We start from the raw sequence: 20,102 nt of genomic DNA, 5'->3' as shown, positions 1-20,102 counted from the left end.
ATGTCGCTGTGACCACCGAACAATCCCTCCTTCAAAGGGGAGGTGCGTTCGGCGTCATAGCGATGTCACTGCGGCGTCACTAAGCGGCCACCCAATAGCAGAGGAGGGGCGGAGATGAGCGGCCGGAACATGCCGCCCACCTTCTTCCTTCCTCATTGCTGGTGGATGCAGGTAAGGAGATGTTCGTCGTTCCTGCAGCGTCACACATAGCGATGTGTGACGCCGCAGGAACGACGAAAAACCAGCGGCATGCTCCACCAGCGATATTATGAAAAGGAGCGACGTGTCAGCGATCAACGATTTTTGATGTTTTTGTGATCGGTGATCGTCGCTTTTTTGTGTCACACGCTACGATGTCGCTAACGGCGCCGGATGTGCGTCACTAACAATGTGACCCCGATGATATATCGTTTGCGATGTCGCAGTGTGTAAAGCACCCTTTAGCCTTACTAGTTAGTTGTAAGTAAAGAGTTTAAGGTGTAATGCTCATTTCATCTTTCAGATTTGTATTTAACATTACCATCTTCAGCACATATAGTTTGGTTTTCAGCTACATTTCATTATCACCAGCAACCAAATGTTAATGAAGGAATTCCATCACTTCTGATGTAATGCAATAACAATCAACAGCCGTTATGTACCATTTATCCAAGCTGACCCAGTGTCTATTGTGTATGAGAAGTATGTACTCCAGCAGACTCAATTACGAGAAGAATAGGAAGCCTGTGTGGGCATCAAATTAGACATGGGCCTCACTTAATTTCCTATATGCACACAGATCGTTTTTAGGCCGGTTAAATGTCGTTTCAAGTACAATTTAAACATTTACTCAAACAGTACAGACCCCTATTTACCTCCTAGGAGAATATAAACATGATTTGGTCTATAGACAGAATTTTCCATCAGAGTATACTGTGGTATTTTCAGGTTTCTGGTTTTGACCTAAACAATTGAACAATATACATTGCAATAACATACCGCTTAGAACTGCCAGGTCTTCAGCAGTCTTTTTTTATTGACCATTGCAAGGGTTCTTTCAAGTATTTATAAAGGTAAAATTGCAAAGTAGTGTAAAAACAAACACCTTTGGAAATAACCCCCCCCCTTAAAAATCCTCCCCATTCTCAGAACAGAGGGAATTTTTAATTTATAGTTTCAAGTTTTGGCAGCAACTCTTGACATGTCTGTTAAAGGAGAATGGAGTATTCTCCTCTTAGCGATTTATTGTATATGCACAGAATATGGCATCATTTTTTTTGATTGGTCTCCATTCCAGAAGTGGGAACTACATGTATGTCAAGAAAGGGGTTCCCTTACACCCCACACTTCTCATTATGCAACACATAATGTTGGTGGAGAGAGCATGCACTGGTGCCTTTAACGGAGCTTCTAAGAAGCTGAGGAAATAGCCAAGCACAAATATCTCCCCACAAGTGCTTAATACACTGCAGTACAACTATCATTTAACACTAGAACTACTGAGGTAGTCATTTTGACTACTTTGCACCATGTATTTCTATATAGGTGTCACGAGTCCAGTAGTTCTAGTGTTAAGATGTTCCAAATACCAGACCTCAGCAAAAAACGAACAACAAATATCATAATGCAGCACTAACTACATCCCCACCAGTGACAGACAAATACACCGTGTGCAGAATTATTAGGCAAGTTGTATTTTAGAGAATTTTTTTTTATTGATCAACAACTATGTTCTCAATCAACCCAAAAGACTGAAATATCAATGCTTAATATTTTTGGAAGTTGGAGTGGTTTTTTTTTAGATTTGGCTATCTTAGGGGGATATCTGTTTGTGCGGGTAACTATTACTGTGCAGAATTATTAGGCAACTTAATAAAAACCAAATATATTCCCATCTCACATATTTATTTTCACCAGGTAAACCAATATAACTGCACAAAATTTAGAAATAAACATTTCTGACATGCAAAAACAAAACAAAAGGTCGCACAAGTTCATCTTTGATGATACCAGCCCATACCAGTACCCCACCTCCACCTTGCTGGCGTCTGAGTCGGAGTGGAGCTCTCTGCCGTTAACTGATCCAGCCTCTGGCCCATACATCTGGCCCATCAAGAGTCACTCTCATTTCATCAGTCCATAAAACCTTTAAAATCAGTCTTAAGATATTTCTTGGCCCAGTCTTGACGTTTTATCTTATGTTTCTTGTTCAAAGGTGGTCGTTTTTCAGCCTTCATTACCTTGGCCATGTCCCTGAGTATGGCACACCTTGTGCTTTTTGATACCCCGGTAACATTGTAGCTCTGAAATATGGCCAAACTGGTGGCAAATGGCATCTTGGCAGATTTTCCTCAATTCATGGGTACTTATTGTGCACCTTTTTTGCCCAACAAGCTTCTTGCGACCCTGTTGGCTATTTGCTATGAAACGCTTGATTGTTAGGTGATCACACTTCAAAAGTTTGGTAATTTCAAGACTGCTGAATCCTTCAAGACATCTCACAATTTTGGACTTTTCAGAGCCCGTCAAATCTCTCTTCTGACCCATTTTGCCAAAGGAAAGGAAGTTGCCTAATAATTAAGCACACCTTATATAGGGTGTTGCTGTCATTACACCACACCCTTTCTCATTACAGAGATGCACATCACCTAATTTACTTTATTGGTAGTTGACTCTCAAGCCTATACAGCTTGGAGTAGGACAATATGTATAAAAAGTATCATGTGATCAAAATATACTTATTTGCCTAATAATTCTGCATACAGTGTATAACAGTGCAAAATCATTGCTCCCCTTCCTACCCCCCCCCCCCCGTTCACTCCATTCAATTCCATCCCAACCTGCCTGCAGTTCTGTCATAAATCAACGCCCTACCCCACTGACAGCAGAACTCCCTTTCCACTACTTCCCAGAATGACAACAGCAATATACTCCCTTCTCTTTTCCCATTACTCCCCCACTGACAGCAGTCATTTGCTCAAATTTCCAACTGGCAGCTACTATGTGCCCCCTTTCCTACATCTACTTCCAGGCAGCAGCAAGTACCTTGGCCCTGGTACCTTGGCTAGGTGGCAGACGGTGGTCTCCATCAGCAAGATACGGGAAGACGGCTCGGCAGATGATAGGAGGACCGGAGAAGGGTTGGAGCCCACCGGTACCGAGACCGGAGACCCGACCGGAAACCGTGCACAGAGGGGGTACTCGGACCCTGAAGCCAGGACCGAAACCAGCGGCCTAGCTAATTAACCGATTGAGGGCAGGATTACAGGTCCTGTCCCAACCAATGTCCCAAAAGCAGACAACCACCCACAGAGAGGGATAGGGCAACCGCAAGGGCCCATAGATCCCACGGGTCAGAGTCAGCGGGCAAGGCTCCTTAGGCATAAAGAAAGCCGGGAGTGGACTCCTGAGTTCCAAACCAAGCAGCCCACAATACACAAAAACAGTGCAGAGGAAAGGACAGCGACCACCAGCCCAGGTGGGCGGACCAGAGTACAACCGGCCGCGGCGGCCGGCCACCAGCGCCTTGGTTTACCAAAAGACTCGTGTGATTCATTCAATAGTGAGTAACCAACTATCCCCTGATCCATCTGGGCGTGCAAGCCCCTGCAATCGCCATACCCTGCACAGAGATGCTGGGCCCTGGGGCAACCATCCCTACCCACGGAGGGGTTAACATCCGGCTGCCATTACATCTCCCCCAGTAATCACACGACAGCAGCGGTGGTTTCCTACTTAACCACACACCGTGGGTGGCGTCACAGACATCCTACAACCAATCCCGTACAAATACGCCCCCCTTTTATTCGGGTCCGGGGAACCCCTCCAGCCATACCGTAGGCCCTGGATCCGAGCAGCACCGGCTGCTGGCACGGGGGCGGCACACTCCCTCACTTCCTAACTTCCCCGTACTTGCAGCAGCACTGAGCCCCTTCTTTCTCAACCTTCTCTAATCAGCAACAGCAGTGCCTCCCCCTCCTATCCCTCTTCCTTTTCCAGCAGATCTACAATATTTTCCTGAAAATAAGACAGGGTCTTAAATTATATTTAGCTCCAAAAGATGCACTTATTTTCAGGGGATTACTTATATATTGTATTGGCATCAGTGATTAATAAAAAATGAATATTCACTCCCTTCCCCTGCTCACCCTCTGCGCCGGCGTCAGTGACAGTGTTCCAGTCTCACTTCTACTAGTCAGCATCTCAAGTTCTCATAGGATGAACTACTTTTGGTCATGTGACTTTTACGGTCCTGTTGGTCTCCTAACATTGGAAACACCACTGATAATGCAGGATTGGCATTGTCACTACAGTTCTGTGAAGACAGGCAGCCCCTTACGATTGGCCCATCAGGAATCTGCACGCATTCGTTGATGACCTATGCTAAGTATTGGTCATCAATATCTGGTGACCAGATGACCACTTTAAAAGGTGAAAGTGTGCTCAGTCACCAAATTCATATTCAATGTAAAAGCTCTCGCTTTCTTAGATGACCCATTGGAAACTTGCTGATGAATAGGTATTTAAGACATGTTCAATTTGACTTTTTTTATATTTTATGCAGTTATTTTGCTAAATTGCATATGTGACTTAGGGCTCCATTGTATTCATGATCTGTACTTTTCACAAAGGTATGGCATATTTACAAATAAAAGACACATTTCTAGAGTCAGGGTGTCCGTCACTATTAAATGCTCCCTGTGAATGGAGCCGCATAATCCTGATGACTGACCCCCTATGAGGAATTGCTGACAAGCAATTTCCTAACATTATATTTGCTAGTGGCACGGCTCTGAAGCGTCGCTTTAAATATAACAGGAAAAAAAATACTTGAGTGCTCTTAACTTCAGGCACATGTTTCAAATCCTAACTTTGTTCAGAAAGAACATTGCATAGGAAAGAATGTATTCACTTTTTTCCATCCAACGTATTTCCTACAGTTATGACACCCCACAAAGGAAAACTTGTAATAACCGTCTACATTATACAGTATATGACTTTACAGAGGGAACCTATGCGGTGTAAAATGCCATTGCATAAAATATAAAAAGCATCATAAAAAAAACTGAAAAGAACACTGTGAAAGAAACAAAGGCAACATTTACAGGCGCACAGAATATATTGTAGCATCTAGGGGGGAAAGTACAGAGACGGGACATGCTGGGTAGGGATGTTTCTCTAGTCTTTATACACCGCACCGGCCATATAACTTCGGCGCGTCCCAACTTGTGAACACCTCTTCTACTGTCCCTGCCAAGACTGCCCGAGACCCCGTCCAGAGCACGTGGCAACTAGAATAGCAGGAGGACACTGAGGCAAATGTCATCACATTTCCATTCAGTCTGTCCAAACGTCTTAAGCTTTCTGAGCAGAAAATACAGAATACTGACTGTACTCAGATTAGGGTAAAAGGTGGCATAAGCTGCTTTCTCGGGATCAGCCACGCTCAATGTTCCTGTATTTCCCCATTTCTGTGTAAGGAAATGGCACAATTATATATTAACATTTCATATAGAGCTGAAATATAAATGATAACACAAAGGCACTAACAATATAATCCCAGGTCGTGGTCCAAGTATATCTGATATATGTTTTCAATGGTTCCTCAGGCACAGTGCCATGATTTGTGATGATTAACCTCTACATCCACACTATAGAGGACTCCATAAGTGGCTGGGCTTCTCTGTCTAGATCATATACGTTCAAAAACTAGTTGTAATATTTCTATAAAATACTACTGTAGTGCTAATTGGGGAGATTACAGAATATGCAATGAAGGCTTAATCGCTGGGTGCCCCACCACTGCTCGAGACCGCCACTGATCACTAGAACAGGTGCCAAGACCTTGAATCCAAGAAGGATATTGAATGCAGTGATGGTGGATGACAACTAAGGCAACTATCATCTCACCACTAGTGAGGGGCGAATAGTAAAATATTCAGGTTCAGCGTTTTTGTTCCGAATAATTAGTACTATTCCGGTATTTGTCACGAATAACGAACCTAATGCGAGTCAATGGGGAAACAGAGCATTTATCTGGGAAATAAAAAAAATAGTCCGAACCCGAATATCTTACTATTACTTGTATTAAAACAAGTAATCCCTGAACTATAAGATTGGTGATAACTTACTGATCATTGGGAGTCCCACCATTGAAACCCGCATGGATCAACACTCTCTGTGGGGCTGCCGGAGAGCCAACTGCAGAGAGTCGAGCAGTGGCGGACAAGCATGCGCCACACCGCTCCATTCTAAAGGCGTTCAAGGCCCCCCTTTCTGCCGATGAGTGTGGCTTCCAGCAGTTAGACCATCGAGGGATGAACCACTCCTGTGAATTGGAGTGTTAACCAGCAAACCCCTTTAAGTAGTTCAAAAGAAGCCTTAAGTGTTTGCCCAAAGATAGATTCATGAGTTCATATGAATGTGATGTTGGTTGGTCTAATGAGCAGACTACAACCTAATATAAAGTAAGACTTAGATGAAGCATTAACATGAATGGTAGTATGACATTTTCCTAGATGATTGGAATAAAATTGTGAAATAGAACTAATCATGAAGATAGGAAATATGTTCTGCAATACAATTATATATCTGTGTACAGTATACAGCTCTATGGCACCACCACCTACTATCAAGCAGGAAGGAAGTCAAAGGATGTCTCACAGGCTCATCGAAAACCATCTAGAGGGCTATTTGGTAAAGTGGTAATCATCTCAAGATATCACACCTACTTGTCAAGCTCAAGGTCCAATGAAACCAAGTATTGGAATGAAAAAGTTGACATACAATTGTAAACATGTAAGTAACATTCTAATGGCACACGTGATTTCTATAGGTAAAATTCAGGCTTGAAAAGTGAACATCTATCTTAAAAGTCAATAATAGTGAGTTGTAAGAGCTAGCACACTACATTCTTCCAATACATAGCTTGCATAATATTGCTGGTACTTCTCAACTCATTTTAAACCCCACAGAACAAGTACAATAGCAGGCAATTTTTTCTCTTTAGTATACTTACTGCATAGTGTCCTCAAGCATAAAAGAATTACCTACAATATACCAACTGAGCAGCAGTAGAGCTACATGGCATGCATCCTCATAACTCCAAAAGTAGGGTACACAATTTATATACGGTATGTTTCTACCTCAGGCACATTTAACGGAAATCTGTCACCAGGTGTTTGCTTCCCCATCAGAGAGCAGCATAATGTAGAGACAGAGACCCTGATTCCAGCGATGTGTCACTTACTGAGGTGTTTGCTGTCATTTTGATAAAATCAATGTTTTCTTTGCTGTAGATCTAGCAGTTATACAGAGATCATGAATATGCTGGACTACATGGCAGCGAATCAAGTAGTCCTCTAATGATAATCTACTACTGATTAATCAGAGATTTTATCAAAACTACACTAAACAGCTCAGTAACTGACACATCACTGGAATCAGGATCTCTGTCTACGTTATGCTGCTTTCAAATTAAGTGGAAAAAACCTGGTGACAGATTCCCTTTAATTGAAGACACAATAACTTTTGCATAACTTAAAGGGGCTATCCAAGAATAACATTTTTGCACATACAGCTAAGAATTAACAGGTATTTAGTTGCAAAATACTTGCTTTTTGTGCCAATCTTTGCCGGCTCAGAGCAGTTATGACCGCTACTGCAGGCGATTCAACTTATATCACATGTACAGAGCATCGCTTTTTCTTCTACTCTGTTCTGCTGATGTCATGCTGATTAACATATTGCGCCCCCTGCCTAACTGCTGGGAGCCAGCTGACAATCAGCTGATGTTTGCAATGGTGCCCCATCAACACAGCAGTCTGGAAGAGAAGGTGCTGTTCTACTGCCTAGGGGTGAAATGAAGCAGGTGAATCGTGGCTGAGTTGGCAGAGCTCATCTACAGTTTGTTAGTAACTACATGCCTGTTCTGCCCGGCACCAATCTCTGCTGGCTAAGAGTGGTTATGACAGCTCATGCCGGCGATACCTCTTTCATCACATGTACAGAGCAGTGCCATCTCTTCTATTCTGCTGATGTCATGCTGATTAACATAATGCGCCACCTGCCTAACTGCTGGGAGCCAGCTGACAGTCAGCTGATGTTTGCAGTGGTGCCCAATCAGCAGAGTAGTCCGGAAGAGAAGGTGCTGTTCTGTTGCCGAGGGGTGAAATAAAGCACGTGAATTGTGGCAGAGGTGGCAGAGATCATCCCCAGTTAGTTAGTAACTACCTGACTGTTCTGCTCGGCATCAATCTTTGCTGGCTCAGAGTTGTTACAACTAGGGATGATCGAATACCTCAAATATTCAGTTTCGTGAATATTTGCCGAATAGGTCGCCGCTATTCGACTATTCGCAAATATTCGATGCACAATGTAAATCTATGGAAAACTCGAATAACAACTATTCGGAACTATTCGGGCTTCCCATAGACTTAAATTGTGCATCGAATATTGGCATAGCGGTGACCTATTCGTCGGATATTCGTGAAGCTGAATATTTGAGGTATTCTATCATCCCTAGTTACAACAGCTCCTGCCTGCAATACCTCTTACATCACATGTACAGAGCAGCGCCTTCTCTTCTGTTCTGCTGATGTCATGCTGATTAATAGCATGCGCCTCCTGCCTAACTGCTGGGAGCCAGCTGACAGCCAGCTGATGTTTGCAATGTCGCCCCATCAGCAGAGCAGTCCGGATGAGAAGGTGCTGTTCTGTTGCCGAGGTGTGAAATGAAGCAGGTGAATCATGGCTGAGCTGTCAGAGATTGTCCTCAGTTAGGTACTACCTGCCTGTTAGTTCTTAGCCCCACACACAAAAATAATAAAAGTCCTGGATAACAACTTTAAAATACAAATTCTGCACTCACTTCTATGGGAAACATATTGTTCATCCTCCCAATACTGTATATATTCTTTTCTGGTACAGGTCAATTACCTCTCACATTATTGTAATGCATATTGAGCAGAACATTATCCTCTGCCATTCTTCTAACCGGCATTCTATATATTAGTTACTCCCCCTACAAACATACCTACAGTAGCAGGACACCCATCATCCATATGACAGTATGATGCATTTAGTAGGATACCTAGCGTGCCTTCTCCACCTTGTGAATGCACATTCTGGAGATCACTTACCTCTGGCTAGATATAGGCTTTGCAGTGCTGCGGATTAGCAATCATTGATCAGTGAGGGTCCAACAGAGGTACCCCCACCAATCATCTAAAATCTCCCCTATGAATCTATGGAGCATAATACAGCATCGCCAGCTCAGTGCCGTCAGGGGACTTCTGCGTATTATTTCCCTTTTAAAAAAAATAAACAGTTGATGAATTGTTCAGTCCTGGACAAGCCCTTTAATCTCCGCAGTCATGTGAGTACATGATGCCTACAGTCACTTGATAAAGTCGATCACTTGTGCTACAAAAAGTCCTTGTGCACCTGTTACCCTACAGTTACTAGAGGGTTCAGGCCAATGCAATTCTGTCTGAAGGTGGCATTTTCCAGGTAAAACTTTCACCTAGATTACAATTATTGTCTACCCCCTAAGAAATGCATGAGACTTTATGTTAAACTCCGTCATTAAAGTGTATTTTCTAAGAGAATCTTGTTTTTAAAGTTTAAATAAAGCAGATCAAAATAACCAAATACATCTAGATAACTTCTTGAAAAAGTGTCTGAGGAGCCTTCTGCTTACCTTTGTGGTCCCAGCTGTCTGCTTGGCATCAGGTGGCTCCTGAAGAAGACAGTTGTGATTGTCTGCAGCAAGGACAGATGGATGAGTAGTGCAGTCTTCAGCTAGCACCTTGCAGCCTGAGAGCAGCCGGAGTGCACAGCTCAGCAAAGGAGGTTTCACATGTGAGTAGTCAGGATGGGTAAACTCTCTTTAAGAAAGAGGGGTGGGAGTATGTAAGAAGAGAGAAGGGGCAGAGACCAAGAGGTTCCAAGTGGATTCCAGCCCCCAGATTACTTTTCAATTTCACAGAAAACCAAAAGACTATTTTTTTTCTCTTTTCTTGTTATTTCTTCCTTAAGGAAAACAAAATCTTGATAGAGGTGTGTGACCATAATCAGGGGAGGTGAAAGGAATGGCTTCACCTAAGATGCTGGAATATTAGACAGTTGTCTTAGTTTAACTCTGATGTAACTAAACAATTAAAGCAACATGATATATATTACCGACAGGAGAGAAGAGAACTATTAGAAACTATGCAATGCATTCACATCACTATTAAAGAAGTATTCCTTGTGAGAATGTGCAGGGACTAGCTGCATTGATATGGACAATTATATGATTTTCTTTAAGAAGTGATCACAGCCACTTCTGGTCATCTTATTAGATCCAATGCTAACATAGTCTAACAGGAACCATCTTTATTTACGTCTCCTTCCCTGAAAGGGTCATTTTAATAAAGACATGTACTTCTTATAAACCAAGAAGTCTGGAGTATCTTTTCTTCCTACTTTGCGCTTTGACACTTCTCGGTTATTCCTCCTAGGAATTTATGAATACATTGACAAATGGGCGCTACCATTAATCTTGAGCCATAACCTTATGTCGCGGGCGGGGAGGGCGCTGTGCTCACCCACTGCTCGGGTCCGGCTGCTGCTGCTGCTCGCTCGGTCGGTGGCTCGAGCGGTGGGTCGGATCCCGGGGACCCGAGCGGCGCTCCTCGCCCGTGAGTGAAAGGGGGTGGTTTGGTTTAGGGATATTGTCCGTGACGCCACCCACGGTTTGTGGTGAGGTTGGGACACCACCGCTGCTCTGTACGGGGATCCCAGGAGCGTTGACAAGGAGCAGCTGAGATGTTTATCTCCCCTCCGTGGGTAGGGGAATTTGGTGGTCCGGGGCCCGGTGATAGCGACTGGAGGGTGGATGGCAGGAGTTGGGGAGGTGCTGGGTCGCGGGGGCAGCACAGTGCCAGACGGCACGGTGGTACTCACTCAGCCAGTAACGCACACGGAGTCTCTGGTAAAACAAACGGCTGGATGGACGAGTCCCACAGACGGCTGCGATGTTTTTTCTGACCCCAGGTTGGTAGTGTAAGTCCTTTCCTGCACCTTCTTGTACGCTCCTCCTGTGCTCCGGTTTCCAGCAGGTCCCCGGTTCCCGGCTCCCGCAGATGGCCACTACCGTCTGCCTGACTGCTACACAAGGGCTCTAGGCTCCAACCTAGGCCCCCGTCTGCTTCTGCCACTCTGCACACCTCCTCTCCCTTCCTCTGCCTGGACTTGTCTTTCTTGTTTCCTGCCTCAGTCCAGCTAGACTCATCGGTGGGCGTGTCCATCTGCCTGACTCCGCCCACCTGGTGTGTCTGTCTGAACCCGAGGGAGGAAATCAGGTCTCACTGGAGATGACTGCTGTGACCTGCTGGGGGTGGCGGTGTGTGTGTGTTGTTAACTGTGGCCCCTGGCTAGTCCAGGGCGCCACACTTACACATTTTGTTACTGCCAGCAGTGATTGGGTAGTGTCATGGTGTGTAGAGACCCCATCAGTATCATTTTCTTGTCAATTTATTCATAAATGTTTGGAGAAATTATGAGTAATAAGAACAAAATAGAGGAAATATGATTCAGAACTGTTGCAATATAAAGAATACAATAATTTTCTAAAACTGACTGGTCAGGAGAGCTGCCAGGACTTATTTAAAGGGATTCACAAAAGGGGAAAGGAAAAATTCAGCTCACCGATCAGCTGTTCACTGATTCCTACTGAGGTTCCGTGCACGGAAAGGTAGAGCTGCCTTGTAGATCCACATAAAAAGAAGAATCCAGCGCAGTTCCTCAGGATGAGTTAAAATCCTTTTATTGGTAACAACTTCTAAAAGATATATATAAATCTCCGGTAAACAGCAGATGTAAAGGACCACACAGTATAACATGGGACTACGCGTTTCGACGTGCTGTCTTATTCATGTATAAGACAGCACGTCGAAACACGTAGTCCCATGTTATACTGTGTGGTCCTTTACATCTGCTGTTTACCGGAGATTTATATATATATGTGACGCCCTGGCAAAGCCAGGTTGTCACAGAAAGAGTTAATCCTCCTTGGTAATCTGATCTCACACCAGTGCAGCAGGACAAACCACAGCCCCCAGTGTAAGAGAAAAGCAGAGCAGAGGGGAGGGGCTGGAGCAGAGTGTTTGGAGAGGCAGAGAGAAGAGGAGTCGGGAGTTGTAGCTCCCAGGCTGATGGTGAAGCATGCTCCGAGAGGGCTGGGACAGGCTGTGAGTGAGGAAGGGGCCAGAGGTAGCCGGGCAGGGTAGTGGCCCCCCGGTACCTGGGTGACCCGGATCACTGCAGGGGAGTGGATTCCCCGTTCCCGGCTGAGGAGAAGGAGGAAGAGAGTGGAGAGAAAGGCACCTGGCTGCAGGGAAAGAACAGGAGCTGCTGCACCGTGTGTTGGACACTAACACCCCCGTACCGAAGGCTGCGGACACCGACAATTCCTAGTTTACCAGTGACTCCATGTGAAATACTTGTGAGTACGCCCGTGCCCTCGGGCACCGCACCGCAGCACTGCGCCCTGCTTCCTGCTTACCCCATCACCGGGCCCCGGGACAACCAACCCCCTACCCACGGAGTGGAGAAATAACATCTAGCTGCTCCATATCATCAATCCCGGGATCCCCGTCCAGAGCAGCGGTGGTGTTCCAATCACCACAACCGTGGGTGGCGTCACGGACAATATAAATCTCCCTTACCAAACCCCCCTTTTACTGTGGAGCCTGGGATCACAGACCGGGTCACGCTACCGTGATACCCACAGGAGTGACCCCGTTGCCCGGATCTGAGTACCCCCTGGTCCCCGGGCGACACATATATCTTTTAGAAGTTGTTACCAATAAAAGGATTTTAACTCATCCTGAGGAATTGCGCTGGATTCTTCTTTTTATAGTTAAAGGGATTGTCCACTTTAACTTTATTTTAACCATTGTGTTTGGTCATTGCAGTTATATATATATATATATATATATATATATATATATATATATATTATGTTGTTCATCTTCCTGATGGACAGGTCTAGTCACATGCCCCCTCCATCAACTATTGAGCTGAAAACAGGAACACTAGAGGCGTAGCTAGGGGTTCAGCTCAGAGGGTGAAACACCTGAGTGGGGGACGCATTACAGTGCAGTTACACATGGTGGCATACAGCTGATGCTCTTTCTGATGGAGTCGGTCACTTTTCCCGTCTTTTCTATCTTCCCCAGACCGACAAGACGCCTCTGACGTCTCACATTTCCAGCACCGACCCCATCTCTTCCTGCACAAGCTCCTCATCCTCCTGATACCCAGATACTGAGCCGGTACTGCTGTATGTGTCCCTATTACTGCCCCTGCTGTGTGCTACAATGATAGGGCTCCTCTTACTGCCCCACATAAGAATGTCCCCCCTGTGTCCTGTATAAAGTAATATGCCTGCTGTGTGCCCTGTATATGGGAACATTGCCCTAGGAAATATTAATACTCTGTGTAAGTGCCCTAGAAAATAATACTCACATTCTACCTTAAGAAATTAATAATACCCCCTATGTATCCCTTTGACTGTCACAATACCCTGAGTGTTCCTATAACAATAATGCTTCTAAAGTGCACACTTAATATTTAAAGCACCACTCCAACATTTATTTTTGTTTAAAGCACCACTCCAGTGTTTTGTTCTATTTCATCTCTAGAAAGGTGCTGTATATCTAAGTCCCCTACCCACTGTCTAATTTTCCAGCCCCCCTGCCCTGTGTCAGCAGTGGCAGCACCGGGTCCCCCTCCCCCGTCATTGCACACAGCAATGATATAGCATTGAGCTGCCTGCGCCGCTCCATGCTCCATCATTCTCCCCCTGTGCCTGTGCGGTGACGTCACTCCTGTGCGACTGCTGTGCTGAGGCATGCAGAGCACAGAGCGCAGGACGGGAGGATGCTGACCAGAGCAGCAGGGGAACGAGGAGAGAGGTGAGGACAGAGCAGTGGTGGAGCAAGGAGAGAGAGGTGAGTACTTGTTGTTTTTTTTTTTATAAATCAGTGAGCACACAGAGGCCAGAGACCTGGGGAGGCTGCATTTTACATGGAGACCTGGGGGGCTGCATGATAGATGGAGACCAGGGGGGCTGCATGATACATGGAGACCTGGGGGGGCTGCATGATACATGGAGACCTGGGGGGCTGCATGATACATGGAGACCTGGGGGGCTGCATGATACATGGAGGCCTGGGGGTGCTGCATCAGACATGGAGACCTGGGGGGCTGCATGATACATGGAGGCCTGGGGGGCTGCATTAGACATGGAGGCCTGGGGGTGCTGCATTATACATGGAGGCCTGGGGGGACTGCATTATACATGGAAGTATAGGGACCTGCATTATACATGGAGGCCTGGGGAGCTGCATTATATATGGAGGCCTAGGGGGCTGAATTATATATGAAGGCCTAGCTGGCTGCATTATACATGGGGGTCTATGGGGCTGCATAATAAACTTGAAGGACACCTTATACATGGACTAAAGGGGTGCATTATACATGGAGATCTATGGGGCTGCATTATACATGGAGGTCTATGGGGCTGCATTATACAACATGAAGGACACCTTATACAAGGACTATAAGGGTGCATTATACATGGAGGAGTATGTGGCTGCATAATACAAAATGAAGGACACCTTATACATTGAATATAGGGGTGCATTATAAATGGAGGAGTATGGGGCTGTATAATACAATATGAAGGTTTATGGGGCTGCATTATAATACATATAGGACTATGGAGGCTGCATTATAATATATGGAGGCTACCTTATACATGGCCTATGGGGGTGCATTATAAAACATAGAGGACTATGTGGTGCAGTATAATATTTGGACTACTATGGGGTGCATTACAATATATGGAAGACTATGTGGTGCAGTATAATATATGGAATACTATGGGGTGAATTATAACACATGGAAAACTATGGGAAATGCATTATAATACATGGAGGACTATGGAGGTGTATTTGTGGCGCCCTGGACAAGCCAGGGGCCACAGAGAACAACACCCACACACCCCACACTCCCGGTGAGGCACACCGAAGTCAGACACAAACCCTTGTTGCCTTCCTCCAGGGGCTGATGTTCACACCAGGCGGTTGGTCCCGCCCACCGAGGAGTTCACAGTCCTGGAGGCGGGAAAACCAGACAGTCTAGCTAGGGAAGTGAAAGTGGAGGGAAGGAAAGTGGCAGCTAAGCAGCCTAAAGTTGGTCTGGGTGTGTGGCCCGGACGGATCAGCAAGGTTGGCAGACGGTGGTGACCGTCTGCAGGAGTGGCCTATCGGAGTTTACCATAAGGACCGTGGACGGGCGGAGGCCCGGCGGTACCGGACCGGTACGCAAAGAGAAGCCAACACCATCTGGCAGGGGCTTACGGACCCCGGCAAGGCTAGGAGTCGCCGTGAATTTGCCAAATTTGTTAGCGACGGGAACCTCCTGGGTTTCCCAGCAGCCAAGACCCGACAGAAGGCAACAGTCCAACCGAGAGAGGGAAACACAGTCACCGCCAAGGCTAAAGTTCCCAGGGCCAGAGCCTGCGGGCAAAAGGGGCTCCTCCAGCCCATATCCAAGCTGGGGAGCGGGTTACAGGTGGGAACCCATTGGAACCGTTTACAGTACACAGGTGCAGGGAAAGGCAGTCACCATCAACCTGCCGGGAGAAACATCACCGCAGCCGTCTGTGGGACCCGTCCATCCAGCCATGTGTTTTACCGAGAACTGTGTCCTCATCATTGGCTGAGTGAGTACCACCGTGTCGTGCGGCACAGCGCTGCCCCCGCGACCCTGCACCTCACCAGGCCCTGTAACCCGCCTGTCATCCATCCCTACCCCATCACCGGGCCCGGGACAACCAACCCCCTACCCACGGAGGGGAGAACTAACAACAAAGCTGCTCCCTGTCACCGCTCCCGGGATCCCCGTCCAGAGCAGCGGTGGTGTCACCAATATCACCACAACCGTGGGTGGCGTCACGGACAATAATCAAATCCCCACAATCAATCCCCACCCTTTTCACTCACGGGCGAGGAACGCCGCTCGAGTCCCCAGGATCCGGCCCACCGCTCGAGCCACCACCGAGCAGCCGCAGCAGCAGCCGGACCCGAGCAGTGGGAGAGCGCAGCGTCCCCTCCTACGCCCGCGACACATTCTAATATATGAAGGGTTATGTGGGAACCTTTATACTATATGGAAGGCTATGTGGGGGCCATTATAGTATTTGGAGAACTATATACGAGGGGGGACAAAGATACAAGCATGGGATGGGAACGTTTTGTGCTGAGGGAGAAAAGCTCTTTTCCTCAGCACCCAGCTTTCCCATGCTCTGATATGGGAAAGCTGGGTGCTGAGAGAAAGGTTTATAGCAGAGCATGGGAAGCTGGGTGCCAAGGACAAGATAGATATTAGAACATAGGAAAGCTGGGTGCTGATAGAGGGATTTCAGATCATGGGAAATCTGGGTGCTGTGGGTAAGAGCCAAGTGTCAGTGTCATTATACCGTACCCCAAGTGTCAGTGTACGTGGGACACCCTGGTCCAAACTTTGCACCGGGGCCCATCAAACTCTAGTTACGCCACTGCTTTGGAGGTTTGGTTCACTAGCTGCAATCAAACCGAACCTACACTAATCCAAACTTGCCCGAGCCCAGTTCAATAACACTGATTGGCAGTTTGAGTCTCTGCCCATACACAGCCAGCCATAAACAGATCTCTTCCAGGGGAAAGTAGGCGGGCTTTTTAAATTTTTCTTTTCAGTTGCACACTACATGTGATCACGCTGTTGTTACTCCCCAGACACTGCAAGAAGCTTGCACAGGGCTGAGCACCAGGTGTACCTGAGCACAGCAAAGCTCGTGCAAGTTAAGTTCGCACGTAAAGCACCCGAACTCCGAACCCGAGCTCTGTTTTTTTTTTTTTTGCTCTGTTTTTTTAAGATGTGCTCGGTTTGAAAACCAAACCTCGGGTTCGCTCATCTTTACCCCATGTACATCTCCTCTACACACTGTATGATGGCCCCAAACTAACCTATATACAGTATAATGGGCCCACAGGTCTTCTATACACAGTATAGCCACAGCTCCCTATACAAAGTATAATGGCCCAGAGTAGCCCTATTCACAGTATAATGTGCTAACAGCTCCCCTAAACACAGTATGGTGGGTCAATAGCTCCCTTATACTGCTTCCCTATGAACAGTATTATGTCACCACAGATCTCCTGTACACAGTATGTTGTCCCCACTGCTTCCTTATACACAATTTTATACCCTTATAATAGTCCCCACACTATATACTGCTTCCCATAGTAGTCCCCAACATTTTATATTGGCCCCCACACCTTATGAGGGCTTTCACACTATATGAGGGCCCCTCACAGTAGTTCCCACACTGAATGATGGCCCCCATAGAAGCCATCAAACTGTATAATAGCGCCCAAATTAGCTCTCCCACTGTAGAATGGCTCACAAATTAGCTACCAGACTGTATAATGGCCCCTACATTTTATGAGGGCCCCCCCACTGTCTGAAGGCCCCTCATAGTTATCATTACAATTTTTCACAGCTCCCTACTGTATGAAGGTCCCCTGGAGTAACCCCCACAATGTATGCGTCAGCTATACATTATGATGCCCCACAGTCACAACAAAAGTTTTATTTAAAATAATAAACATCATATACTCACCTAATCCAGGATCCACGATAAAAGCACAGGTGGATCAACATATTGATGTAATTGCGCTGTTGCATGAAAAATACATTAGAGTCCTGTGATAGTGTGAACTTGTCACCATGTCGGGGGACTCTGATATACTGTGCGTGAGCCGGCATGGAGCATTACTCTGCCATTCTGTAGACCTCAGGCTTAAAGCAACCTGCAGCTACAGAAAAGAGAGTGGTAGTGCAGGGATCATGTCTCCCTGCTTCACTGCATAGCTTAAAAATATGGGAATGCTGATAACGCGCCCACGGGGTCTGGGGTTACCCGTAACCAGACCGCGGTTCTTCTCCCGGGTCGCCGTGGTGGCCTTACCTGGTTCCGTGACCCAGGCGGTGTCAATAAAGATGCGGATGGAAATGATGGGGGTAGTTGTTTGTGACGCCACCTGTGGTGTGCAGCCAATAATGCAGCCATCGCTGCGGGGAGTTGCTCTTCTGGGGCAGATGGTGACACAGCTTGGGTGTTGCAGCTCTCCACAGGTAGAGCTAAGCCCCAGGGAGGAAGAGAGTGGTAGTCGCCTACGGCGCAGGGGCGCGTTGTTGAGGGCACCGGCAGTAACGGGACGACACAGAGGGTGCAGTTCAAGTTTCTTTACTCACTGAGAGCACACTGCCGTTGGAGCACCGAGCTATGCTGTGATGGGCTCCATCCGATCTCGGATACTTCGGAGGTCGAGGCCGGTGTTTCCTTCTGTGCATCACCTTTCGACAGTTTCCCTCAACCCCAGCTCCTGGACCTTGGAACGAGTCACGGGTGCCTTTTGCACTCCCTGTGAACCCTGGGATCCCCCTTCTTTCCTAAGAACCCGGGTCGAGCTTCCAGCTCCAGACCACGGGCCCCGAACTGTCCGTGTTACTTCTGACTACTGCCTCTTACTAAGTGCGACTTGGCGCTTACTGTACCCAGAGCTGGCTGACTACTGTGTGAGATGGCTCCTAACTTCCCCTGTTGGTGCCCCGCCTCCCGGGTTCCTGAACTAGTGGGCAAGAGGTCCCATACCTCGTGATGGCCACCCCTGGCACCTACCCTAGCTCAGTACCTGTGGAAGAGCTCCCGTGTTATGTGTTGGATGAGTGTGTTTGGCGGTGGTTACCGGTGACGACCTCCTCCATATCTGAGATGAATACTGCACCTCGGGTGAGGTGCAGTACCCTGTGACGCCTAAAGCAGCAGGGGCACCACACTGAGCTTGCTGATACACTTAATAGTGGTGGTAGCCCTGGGTGGGCATATCCAAGCTAGGGGCCTGGCGCAACTAACCTCTCTTACCCCCACTCCAGTAGATTAGTTTCAATTAAAAGTTACTGGTTAGTACAATAACTTTGTTGTTCTAGGGAAGCTGGGCAAGTTTAGCTTTCATATATTATTAAATAAATATTATGGTGGTTTGGTAATGTAGATAATAAGCTACTGTGATGCCCCTGGACTAGTCAGGTCGTTACAGGGTACTGCACGCTCTTTATCTCTTAAGTGCAGGACTCAACCCCTCTTGGTTCTGGGTTCCCAACTTGTAGCACTGCTTCTATCAGCATCTAAAATCCCAATCACACCTTGCACCACACCCTGTCAGGTACACCAGTGGGCTTCTAAGCTAGAATAGAGCCGCCCACATAGGGGTCAGGCAGGGAGGTGGGAGGTGACAAGTCAGTGCAGTGGTAGCCCTCGAGCAGTTAGGAGCTTGGGGCAAGCTGAGAGTTGGAGTTCCCAGGGGAGAAGTAGATTGGGTTGCACACGGTGGTCTGGACCTGGAGGAGTCGGAGACCCGGTCGCTGGATATTGGGACTGGGTGCCTGGCTTAGTCTAGGAGGACGGTCAGCAGCAGTACAATAGCTGGTCTGGGACCAAAAGCACGTCGGGGTACTGAACCCTAGGTCGGGGAGAGGCTTCAAGCAATCCGGAAATTAACCTGCGGATAGTGCCTTTATGGACTGTCCCCATGAAGCTCAGAGATTGGGGGCACTAGCGCAACGAGGGAGATAGGGCTTTCCAACCAAAGCAGCCCACTGAAATCCCAAGCGTGAGCTCCTGAGAGCACAGCTCCTTCACACCAAAAAGTGGGGAGTGGGGCCCGGACAGCTTCAAGCTTACGGGCCACTTGGACTACTTAAATCTGTGCACGGAGGCAGGCTCCGGACCATCAGGCAGTATTGCAGGGGATGGAACCCGGATGAGCTCCCCCAAGAGGGCAGCGGCACCCAGAGACTTGGTTTACTACGTTGTCAGCGTCTGCTCTCCTCCTGAGTGAGTACGTGAGCATCCCTTGCCCCAGCGAGCCTGCTCTCCCCTGCAATCCATCCCACCATAAAGAGTCCCGGGGCCTTCCCTACCCGTGGAGGGTAAAGTCATCTAGCTGCCCCCATTCCATCACCCCGGG

General features: G+C 47.2%; 1 protein-coding gene across 1 annotated transcript in view; it reads right to left on the bottom strand.

The window, feature by feature from the left end:
* The window catches only part of COL8A2 (collagen type VIII alpha 2 chain), a 351,712-nt gene extending 341,885 nt beyond the window's left edge, over positions 1-9,827 (bottom strand). The window contains exon 1 of the mRNA XM_075336033.1: positions 9,680-9,827. The gene's annotated coding sequence lies outside the window, so the exon portion shown is untranslated. The remainder of the gene's footprint in view (positions 1-9,679) is intronic.
* Between the last annotated feature and the right edge of the window lie 10,275 nt (positions 9,828-20,102).

Source organism: Anomaloglossus baeobatrachus, chromosome 2, assembly GCF_048569485.1.
Source record: "Anomaloglossus baeobatrachus isolate aAnoBae1 chromosome 2, aAnoBae1.hap1, whole genome shotgun sequence".
NCBI classification, from domain to species: domain Eukaryota; kingdom Metazoa; phylum Chordata; class Amphibia; order Anura; family Aromobatidae; genus Anomaloglossus; species Anomaloglossus baeobatrachus.
This window is presented reverse-complemented; position numbering and strand designations above follow the sequence as displayed.